The 12,232-nt window shown below is 37.1% G+C and overlaps 1 pseudogene; it reads left to right on the top strand.

The window, feature by feature from the left end:
- Positions 1-11,262: 11,262 nt before the first annotated feature.
- LOC114074239 lies at positions 11,263-11,881 on the top strand (annotated as a pseudogene).
- Positions 11,882-12,232: the final 351 nt, after the last annotated feature.

Raw genomic sequence — 12,232 nt, 5'->3', positions numbered from 1 at the left:
TTTGCATAGAATCAACATTTCTTAGGAGACTTTCTTGACTTTCGAAAAGAATTTCATTTTATTTTCCCTGGAATTTCGGAAAAAAGGCGGTGCTTCAACCCTGATGGCCTTAGGAACAGCGTATTCATGAGCAGTTGATTCTCGAACGAAGCAATGAATGAAAACGACTCTCTCTTTAAGTAGCATGCAAGGTAAAAAAGACCGCTAACGCCCATTGCATTTCCCTCTTTGAGTTGGCCTATAGGAAAGAAAAAACGAGTGAATGTGCTAGATGTCTATCATTTTTTCAAATTACTCATGCTGCTTAGAGTGAGAACATAGTCAATAACATTACTTACCCATTATCAGTCAAATTATTTGTCTCCCTCTACCTTAAAGTTCAATCAAAAACATTGAAGAAATACTGTATCTACCAATCCAATAAATAGATACAGTAGAAGAAAAATTTCTGAACAAGATTGACTGAGACATTAAACTGCAAGAGAAGAGAGAAAGCAATTTGGAAAGTTCGAACTTGATTACAGACAGTATGCCTTCCTCTGATTCCTTTAATGAGAGTGATCTTGCTTCTTCGATGTCGTAGTCTTAGAATAGGAATGCGCTAGTAAACTGTAGCAAAATAGATGGAAATGAGAGAGATGTGAGTGTCAGTCACTCTGTCAACATGCTCAAAGAGTGCTTTCCAGAAGATAGAGAAGGAGACAATGCACTTACAACCTCTCTAATACTCACTTTTCAAGGCATGTCATAGATAGTAGATAGTGAGCTCTCTTACAACCAGTTACTGCGATTAATTTGGGAGAGTGTACTAGTTTGACTGTTAGTACGATTATGCTAATAGATAAAGGATCTTTTATTCCTAGAATACCAAAGTAGCTTGACTGTCGTACTGGCTGCCTCATTCAATGTGTCTATCTGCATTCTATAAAAGGAGTATATTTGCATCCTTTTCTGGAACTTAGTTAAGCTAGAAGTTTTGATGGAGGAAGCCACACCCAGTAGTGCCTCTACTCTACTAGTCCTAGTACTAGATACTAGATAGACAGGCCGGTCACCGGTGGCAAAAGATTATTCTCTGCTTGTGTAACTCAATCAAGAGAGAAGAAATCACTCAAAATAGTCATGTAATACATACAAGTCCAGATTGAAAGATAAGGAAGATAAATCAAAGCAGGAAGAAAGCCTTAGCTGGAGCAGTATCCAGAGAAGCAAGAGCAGCAAGGCTAAAAGTGGTCTCAGGCATTTCAACTGCATGAACTAATATCTTATCTATGTCACAGGTTTGATGATCGCTAACGCACACAAAACAAATCTCATAATTTTTTTGCAGGAATAAGAGAAGAGAAATCAAACGATTCGAAGTGGAGCGAGGGGGCAGGATTTACTTGGAATTCGATGTCAGTGAATCCCAATTTGGACTTAGATAAAGGAAAGAAAATCTCATACATGCCGAAGGTACATTTGAGACCTTCCATCCAAGGAACTATGACATAGATAGACAGATGTTGGTGTACTTCAGGAAACTAGCATATATTTTCATTCGGATGAAACGAATATTATCCTAATGAAAGCCTAATTCTTCCCTTTATCAATGTATGAGATGTCTGATTGTGCCGATTTCCCTAGTTGACAATATGACTTATATGGCTTACAGCAACTTGGATCTTATGTTCTTTGGATGCCCAACTTATCCGCCAGTAGACTGGATGTAAAAGGAATAGCTGAGTTAACAACTCTTAAAGCTGAAGACGAAGAGAGGAAGGCAGCTACAGAGCACCAGATGAGAAATATATTTAGGCAACTTAATTGACCTATCGGACTCTAAATAAATGGTACCACTTATTTGGAAATTCTAAACTTGCCGATTTGCAAGTGAAACTAGTTGCTACTTTAACACACTGGAGAAAGTGTTCTTTTAGTGAAATTGATCTATTGACACCTATAATTTATAAAAGCAAGGACGAGCACTCTTCTCGAATTTGTGGATGCAATCTCGCTTTAAATAGCTGAAACCTCTATATAGAAATCTTTTTTACTTCAAAATGAATGGCATTCTAGAAGCTCTAACTCAAACAACGGATTCTTCTACTGTACTAAATATAGTAAGTGGATATAGAGTATGTCCCCCTCTTGATGTTTCCCTAGCGGGGGAACACTCAATAGGGATTGTTGATCCTTATGCCTTGTTCCGATCAACTCTCCCTTCATAGCTACCCTTTCCTAAAAGTAGAAGAGGTAGCTTACAAACCTAATGGAGTAAGTAGTGTTGTCTGAGAGACTTATGCGAGAAAAAATCTTAAAAAATAACAAGGTTTTGAAAGAAATACAGGCCTTAAGGAAACTGAAGCTAGGAATATAGGTTAAAGTCACTAGTCTTTCTTATCTGAAAGCAATCAATACAACAAGGGAGGTTTTAGGCAACTCGTTGGTTTCGAGATGGGTTTCCTCGCAAGTGTGTCAACTTGTTTTCCTATTCAAGTTTATAACACAATAAGGTGCACCCCCTAGAATTAAGATGGCATACTTGACATCTAGGAAGTCTTATACAAGCCCACACTTATCATTCATCGCATTGACATAGTAAATTTAATGGAAAAATTTTATCATTTCATAGCACATCATATATTAGATATTTCAGTTCTTATATATAAAATAATATAACTCATAAATACATATAAGACCCTAAGTCTCTGTGCCATTATAGACTCAACATCATTAAAATACAGAAGGGACACAACCCTTAGGACATAATACAAAACTATAAAATATTTCATAGACTTTACAGTAAGTACACATTAGGACACCCTTGGATTGATGGATTCCATTCCATGAGTTTCGGAATCACATATCAAGCTCCTCAATCATGTAGACACCCTTAACGCATCCATAACCTACCTTTTGTGTAAAAAGTAGAGAAGAATAGGATTAGTACAAGAATGCACTAACTATGGCAACCATGCATAAACATGTATTTAATATTTAAATCATACATCATGACTTATAAAACCTTTAAACAATAGCATTTACATCATTTTCATACATCATAGCAACACTATAAAAGGCCAAACATCACAGAAAATAATATGTACAATTTAAGTAAAATTTGAGGTCACTTTACAGTAGCTCAATTCCCTTGATAATGAACTCTTGCTTATAATTCATTAGTCTTTCAAGTAATCCTTTAGGTATACTTGGTGCAATATATCACTTTAGGACCACATGGAAAACCATACACATCATCTACACAAGACAACACATACAATCATAGAAGTCTAATACAACATAGACATAATAAAGCCAAGACTATAAGAAAATTACAGTGAACATTTAGTCATTATGAACATATACTTATTTTACTTCACATAGAACCTTATAATACCAAACTCATGCCCCTACTCGAAGTCTAATAGTGAAATGTACATGTAATGTCCCATATCCTCAAACATACATAGTAAACCTATCATGAGACCACAAACCTTTACATCCATGTTATATATAAACATAGTCAAAGGAAACATTAATCATACAGTCAACAAGATCAACATCATGCATAAAGACTCATTCCATGCAAATCTTCATAACAAGTAGAACAATACTACAAAGACATGCATAAAGAAAATATACTAAGTCATACATACTAGGCCACCTTCCTAATATTTCCTAAGGATCTACTTGTTAAATGTCTAGATGGGTTCATTGCTTCCACCTATCCTAAGTAACATACTTTAAGTCCTCCCAGTAAGGATCCTATTCATTTACTTCCATCATCCATTTCACATTAGGAAAACTATATCCTTAATCGACATTAAGACCATAGGTGGTAAGCATGAAATGTTGTGTTGTAGAGCCTTACACAAAGGGAAGGTGTTCCTACCTAGCCAAAGAATCAGATCAACATATATCCTAGCATATTAGGTTATATCACTTGCTAAATCCTATGTGGCAAGCATAATTTGTAGAACTAAGATATAAGTATTTCTCTTTGTACCATTTTATAATTTGGCCTCTTCTAATGAGAAAACATGGGTGAATCTTCCTACAAGGAAAGCCAACACCTCATCTGGCTTCATAGGTGATTATTCCTCTAATGGAAGTCAACACTCTATACAGGACAATGGTGAATCTTCCTCCAAGGAAAGCCAACACCTCTCAATGTCAAGTTCAGTCGATGGTAAGCTAAGTTTTCTTTATTGAAAAACCGTTATTACATTAATTTATAAAACATAGGCTTAGGATGCTCATTGCTCATATGCTTGTAGCATATTGAAGCACCTATCTAGTTTTAGAGTATTCATGGGTACACTTTTCTATGTCCCTCTATTAACTAGATCATTATTCTTGTGTGTGTGTGTGTATTTATATGTGAGAAAACCTTTCACATAATACATTAAGTCACACATGATCATTTATAGATATTCATTTATATAGAAACAAAAACAAAAACAATCCTATCAAGGTACACATGTGCAATGCATAGGAAAAGTCCCATACCGTTAACCATACTATTACACCTAAAAAGTCATCCTAGTAAGGAATACATAACATAAATCACATACATATACTTTAAAGAATAGTAGTAGACACTAGTGAATATGTCTACAACCTTTCATTAGACACTATGAACATTCACTAAATTGTAAGAATGCATAATGTGTGAGTGTGTGTGTACATCGGTCAACATGATCACATCATGGATAATCAATAAGTCATTAACAAAGCCACCCTCTTAGACAATATTACACATTCAAGTATAGAAAACACAACACATAATAGCATAGGAGGCAAGACAATCTACACATTAAAATCAAGACTCCTACTTAGATATTTACACCATCATATAAGTGGTACATGGGTACAGGTCATCAATCGTTAACAATTCATTAATGGAAGCACCTACACATGATATTACTTAACCATTTACATGCTCATTACAATAGTAATATAATCTAGATTCACAATTATAATAGAAGATTACGCACAAGTTACACATAAGGTGATCATCATAATCACTTAAGCATATATTATAAATTTGCCTTCACGGCCATGGTAAACAAATATATAATGACATAAAGTAAACACCGGTACCATAGGTTGACCATACCACAGATTGCCATACAAGGCTTCATAAACAACATTAGTATACAAATGTATAGGGGATAAGCATCCTAACCAACTTCTCAACCTTTGATAATCATTGATAAATAAACCTTGTTTATCAACAATTCATATATAGGGAAGTGGATGTATGTAATTTAATCATAAAAGAAACCATGTACAACTCGCTACGAGATTATTCTATAGCATAATGCAAAGCACCTCATATATACTAGAAAATAGAGAGTTCTAGTTCATCAACTATTTTCCTTAATTTAGTTCATCAATCATCTCTTTTAATATTTGTACATTTAAAGCAGTAGCTAAAGAAATCATAGAGTAGATGAGATCCTACTAAAAGTGTCAATAAATACGAAATCACTGTGAACATGCTTCATATAAGGATTCCTTAAAAGAGGAAGTTGCTCTGGTTAATCCGATTTAAACCATCATGAATTGATCCACATTGAATCCTTTATGTATAATTCATAGTCACATTACATTATTGGCAGTAGCTATGGACAATTAACCATAATCAATACATACAACAACTATCCTACCTGCAAGATCACAAGTTACATTACCATAGACTAGAAGAGATTAGGTCAATTCATGTAAGTATTTCATTAATTATGTAATCAACGATTTAAATACACAATTCTTTCATAATATCAACTTAAGGAAGTAGCTACGATGATCAACACCCACTCAAATTCAACATTAAATCATCAAAGGACGACCAACATTACAGTGAATCATGGAAAACAAGACTTAACATGTTTGAATATTTATACATTGATCCTCATGGATCCATTAACATCAATTCTCATTCAATTAACGTAAATTAAATAAGATATAGACAATTCAGCGTAAGAAAATAACAAATCAATCAACGACAAGTCATGATAATTATGCCCATGAAAGGGCTAAACCGATTTAAGGAAGGTTCATGGGTTCATCATCCAAATGGAGTGAAATCATGTTCAAACCAGAATAGTAACATAAATTTATTATGATTTAACCATTAAAATTTTTTTGAGAAAGAACCCATGGTTATATTGAATAATTTGAAGATTGATCATAAAAATCTCTTGAAAACTTTGAGAAGAACTCTCCAAGTGAAAGGTTACTTAGCGATGAAGGATCACTATGCCTTTTTCTAGTTTGAAACCACTAAATAGTGATGATTCGTCCATGTAAATCCAATCTTCAATCTGTTCTTGATCTTCACCAACAATGGTGGTTTCTTGGGAGAATGTTTTTGGAGGGAAAGTTTGGTTCGTGTAGAGGGATTTGAGAATGGGTTGATCACGTATTAGATGACTTATATACACCTAAATGTATGTAAATAAACCTTTTATATTCAGGTTAGGACGTGGGTTGAATTCCCCATTCACTAGTATAATCAAACAGACGCAGACAGTAACTTATAGGCCACCATCGACGGAGCCATCTACTGGTCGTTGGTCAGTCGATGGGCCGTGCATTGGCTTCCGTAGTATGGTCCTTTGCCAAATTTTGGATTTATACCTTCCCAAGATAATTATCAGTAGATGAGACCTCACCTACGGGCCGTTGGTTGACCAACTGGCCCTCGTTTAGTCCGTACATTGGCACTGTCACGACAGTGTCTCGACTAGCCTTGGGTCCTTCTAGTGGGGCCTTTTGCAGGTCCCTTTAGAAGTGGTACACGGATGTTTCCAACATAAATAAGACCGTTAAAATTTTTTAGACGATACACAAAGTTACACCCAAAACAAATACCTGCAAGTCGTCCAAACAGGTAACACCCAATAAAGACACACGTTGAGCGTCTATGGGACTATCTTTCGAACACCTTTGACGTTCTTTGTATTTTTATCTCCACACACAGAGAAATTGAATATACCACCATTAACAATCATTATAAATAATTTAATGACTTGATAATCTCATGACATACAACTATAAACATGCATAGACACATGGGACACACAGACTAGTCCTCAAACGTCTTGGTCGTCCCTTGATGTTCGACTTTAAAATCACATCAAAATATTACACACTGCATATAAAACATATTATAAGTTATTTAAGGACCTTGTAAACTTAATTCTAACATGTTAGGCTCTAGACACCCAATCGCGTTTTGGGGTCTTACATTTGTAGTTCCTATTTCAGAGAGTTAATATTCTTATTGCCACTAATTAGCATACAATGTTAAACAGTTAAATGTTTATTTTTTCATTACTTTTTATGAGTTAGGTTCTTTACAAAAATAATCCATGTGAAAAGCGAACACGACGATTTGAAATAATATGCCATAATCAAATAAGCAAAAAGATGTTTATCAGAGAAATTTGATTATAGAATACAATCGAAGGGCTCATAAGATTCAAAACTTGAGAAGTAAAGGAATATCAATTCAATTTATTGAACAAAGAGCGAATTGATGGCAAGTGACTTTGATCTCATGTTGGCCTTTACTTTGGCTACTAATAAGAAGGTTCAGGTTTGACAAAAAAGTATTGGGGCTTCGTGTAGCTGCCTATGTAGTAAGAAAAACTATGATTTTGACGTTGAATAGCCATAGTTAGTTCACCACCAGTGGCATAAGAAGAGGAGTCATATAGGGTGGGGAGAAAGTAAATTTAAGTCACTTGTATCAAATCAAGTTGAACCCGCAACAAAGCCTGTGTTGCTTTGATGGGATCAACTGCTCTTTTTTAAGGTAGAACTGGATAAGAAAAAACTTTGCCTCTTTTTTTTTTAATAGAGTCACATGATATGCTTAAGTGGGTGCTAGCTTGAAAACCACCACAGAACGAAGCAAGGTTATTGGTTGACGCCTCACTAGGATTTTATAAATCAATCTCTCAACAATCGGTATTTCTTATGAATAGTAGGGCACTAAGGGAGAACCAATGGACGACAGAAAAGACGAGGTTTCTGTTGGAGGGTTGTTGACGCCCCTAGTCAAATGGAATTGAAAATACTTTCTATTTAAATGTGGCATGTCGAAAGTGCTGCTAGACGTTTATATCATGGAATATCTAAAAATCATGGTCTAATACGAATATTATTATTAGAAAAAGATTCCCTAGAACATGTTATTGAATTGACTGATAGGTCCCTTTCTTTCCTACTATTGAACCAAGAAATTGCGTAGATTGCTTTCCTTGGTATTCCCTAAGTAACCAAACCAATCCCTCTAATTTCACACGAAAAATTGTCTATTCTGCGAGTTTCTGTTCTGAGCATTTATAGTTGACAAATAATCAGCGTAGATAATCGAGTTTCATGCCATCATGTCTTTCTGCCCAGTAGCGCTGGAAATTTCATTCATTTATCTTTGTTGTTAGTGTAGAAGAAAACTTGCCTGAAAACAAAGATTCTATTTTTAAAGGTTTAAAGTCTTGACAGAGCGTAGCCTTATTCAAAAGGAATTGATAGGATTTTCTATCTCCGATTATATCCTACAATAAGATTACAGGTAAGAAGCAAGGAAGAATGTTTATGAATAGCCCTTTTCAGTTCCAACGAACAGAATTAAAAAAAGACTATCTTTTTTCGAGGTCATGATCAGATAGTTCCCCATTTCAAGCTTCCTTACAGTCAGAAGAGTTATAAAATGTACAGACAGTCCAATCTAGGCAGTAAGCAAGCATGTCCGCTTTCTATTAAATATCTTTCTTAACCCCAAGAAAATTATATGCCACTATAGTAGCCTACAACGGAATGCAGCTATTGCTGAGGGATAACTATATTTGCTAGGCCACCTGCCTGATCACTGTTTCCATCCAAACTAGAGCCTTAAGCAGGAAAACAAATGCAATTTTGTTGTATGGTATCATATGTAAGAGGTTTAAAAGTGATCCTTCACCTTTGTTTAAGAGATATAAAACAACCATACATAATAATAAAGCGGCAAGAAGCAGCTTATTTTCTTTCTAATATGAAAGTAAACTATCTCCCCTTTTACTAGTAGTTGAGTGCTCATTGTTGTTTGGATCTTCACCGAATCCGAGATTCCCAAGCTCTATTTATGTTGGTGAATTATTCAAGGTTCATACCACCTTCTTGATTTACTAAATTTGAGTCTTTTGAGTACTTAAGGTTGATATTCCGCCCTAAGAATTTCTGCTTGTGGGCCAAGGTGAATATTGAAGATTAGCGAATCCGCTGGTCGATAATCATTCTTAATTGGTAACGGTTCTCGCAGCACATGTAGTAGGATAGAGGATTTAACGTGATGCCTACAGACCAATTTACGATGTCTCTGTTGTCAACGTTTTTCAAGCACGCCACATGGATTGGCTAGGGTCTTCTTCAGCAAATAAGACCTCCATCAGGAAGCCTTCGAAATATCTCTTTGATAGGTGCCACTATTTGTAGATGAAATTCACACCTGATAGATCTCGGCCAGTGTCCCCCTCCTTCACCCGCCGCCTTCCGACCCGTTCAAGTATACAATGACAATGTCGGGGAATGATTAACTGATCAAGAGACTACTTGTTGAAAATGTGATGGCACATTAATTCAACCTGAGCTATGCAATTACGAGATCTCCCTTGGTCCTTTCTGTATGTGCTAGACAACCACCCCAAAATATGCTCATTTGGGGACTTATTACTCTAGCTGTTCCAAAAGTCTCCGCAAGTTCAAACGGGTCCAGTAAACTCCCTCTTTTGATAATCCCCTTTGTCATCTCTTTGATAGGGATACTATTATATAGGTTCCTAAACTTGGTATTGATAGTGGAGCGTAGGTGGCAAGCTATTATATAGATATGGTGCTTTTCCCGTAGACGCTTCAATAGCTCTCCCAAGAATGGTATAGGAGTCGCTCTCAGAGGGACTTCCTGAATGACCATACCGAGGAATTCTACTGCACTTCGTGAGGCTATGGTTGTTGATTCTCGATTGTTTACCCAAAGGTGTAAGACAAATTGTAGGATGTGGGAAATATGTTTTTGTATTTCGATGAGAAGCTCGATGGAACCCGTGATTCCCAGTAGTAAGTGGTCGGCATATCAAGCTTAGAAAATACTTATTATGTAATAGGTTTGCAAGGGGGAAATCTTATGGTTCAGAACTACCTCTAACCCGATAACTAGTATCCCCTCACCGCCCAACTCTTTAGCGGGCCCTTCCTTTTTCAATACTTAAAACAGTCTCTCATGGCCCAATTATTATTACATCATTCTCTAACATGGAATTTGGACTTCTGGATAAACCTGGCAGCTTATAGGAAGAAGGCGGTGCAAACGAGGCTCGAGGACTTGTTAAAGAACGCGCCAAGGGCCTACGAAGGGTGGAAAACGAAAGGCATTTTCTGGTCCCCCCAAGCCAGAGGGTATTTGTGGGGGGGGAGGGGTGCCTCGACGAAACAATGGAATAAAAGGCCCTTTTTGTTTGATGCTCTTTAACCTACCTAAAATGATGGCTCTTTTGTCTTAGGAAGCATTGAAGCTTGCTTCTTAGAATGACATTTCTTGGTCATCAATATGACCTATTCTCAATAGAACCGATCTTCTTCTCTGAACAATAACAATTCGTACTTCTGTTGGATCCTCTCTATCCCCTTATCTAGCTTGTGTAGGTAGATGTTGCCTAGTAGGGCCGATAGTAATACACTATGTCGGACATAGTAAGGGCCCTTCTAACCTCCTTAGAGTTGTCCGGCGAAAAAGACTTCATGAATGGGGTAAAAGAACTTGAGATCATCGATCTCTTACATAAAGATTGGAATGAGTCGATGTCATTTGATTGTGTGAAAACACTTCCTGTTGTCGAATTCCAAAAACCTGCGAGAGGTTCCCCATTCTTCTTTGATCTTTCCGAGGACGGAGTGGAAGCCTCGACCAGGGCGAAAGTTCAATATTTCTGGAAACTCGAGATTGTAAATGGATTGAAGTACCATTCTGATTGCCTCTGTAATGATCGTTTCTACAGGTACAACTACTGTAAGTGGTCTAAACTTCAAACCTTATTTTCTTTCTTCATAGTGTAAAGGGGATTAAAACCCGTTTTTTGCTCCCTCTATTGATAGAGAAAGGAACTCCTGTCGTCGTTTCAGTGACTCATTGGGCTTATATCAGTGCAGTCTTTTTCGTTCTTGAGAATGGTTACCACTTTTACAAGGACAAAAATGATTATCCCTGCCCAATGGGTCTACATCAATCCCCTAATGTTGTTGGATACTGTTAAATTCCCTGCCATTCTTGTAACTTTCACCTGTAATCCGTGTAGTTGTGTCCGAACCCTTAAGTTGTTGAGAAAGAAAGGACTTCTCAAAGAATCTCCCTAGGTTCCAAACAAAGGAGTCAACTTTCTAGTATAAGCACTCGGTACATGTATCAATCCGTGGAAAGTGAAAGGGTCACCACTAATAAGGTTCCCCCCCTAATCTTACATAGGTCGTCTGAGGTTTCGCCGAGGTTCATTGATCTGCTTACACACAAGGCTACCCTTTATGGAGAAATCCGAAAGACCAGCTACCACTAGTAATCGGCAGGAGGGGTTACTGCACATAAAGGTCGGGGCACAGGCTTCACAAGAGAGAAGCCCAACGAATTTCAGATGCAAAGCCCCACACCTCAATAGGATCATATTGGCATACTCTCTCCAAAAAAGGAAAGAGTAGACCCCATTGAAGACGAGACTGAGGTACAACAAGGCCATTTCTGTCCACTATACTTCTCACAGATCTATACGTGGACGTTACCTCTCATACACCTCCCAGCAAGCAAGCGGTTAGTCTTTTTCTACAAGGAAAGGAAGTGTGGATGAATCGACATCAAATATAGTATTATTGTTGTACACAATCTCCATTTTAGTAGTCCTAGCTATCCACACCACTATGTGCTAGAGTGCTCGTCCCAACCCCTTCGCAGGAGGAACCTTCCCTTTTATTTGTGAGAAGGACTCGAAATTGACTCCCCTCGATTCAAGATACGATAGAAGGGTATAGAGATTATCCAACGAATGCTCTTGCGTGTCTGTACGTGGATTCTCGAGTGCCCGAGCTCCCGGTCCCAGCCAATCACCCATTAGATCAAGGACCGCCATGATCCTTAGAATCTCGACATTGACCTTTAATAGGTCTTTTACCTATATTTTCGGCCAGGTAGATGATCCCGAAATGGGGAGTATATATC

The sequence above is a fragment of the Solanum pennellii genome, chromosome 10 (genome assembly GCF_001406875.1).
Source record: "Solanum pennellii chromosome 10, SPENNV200".
NCBI classification, from domain to species: Eukaryota; Viridiplantae; Streptophyta; class Magnoliopsida; order Solanales; family Solanaceae; genus Solanum; species Solanum pennellii.
This window is presented reverse-complemented; position numbering and strand designations above follow the sequence as displayed.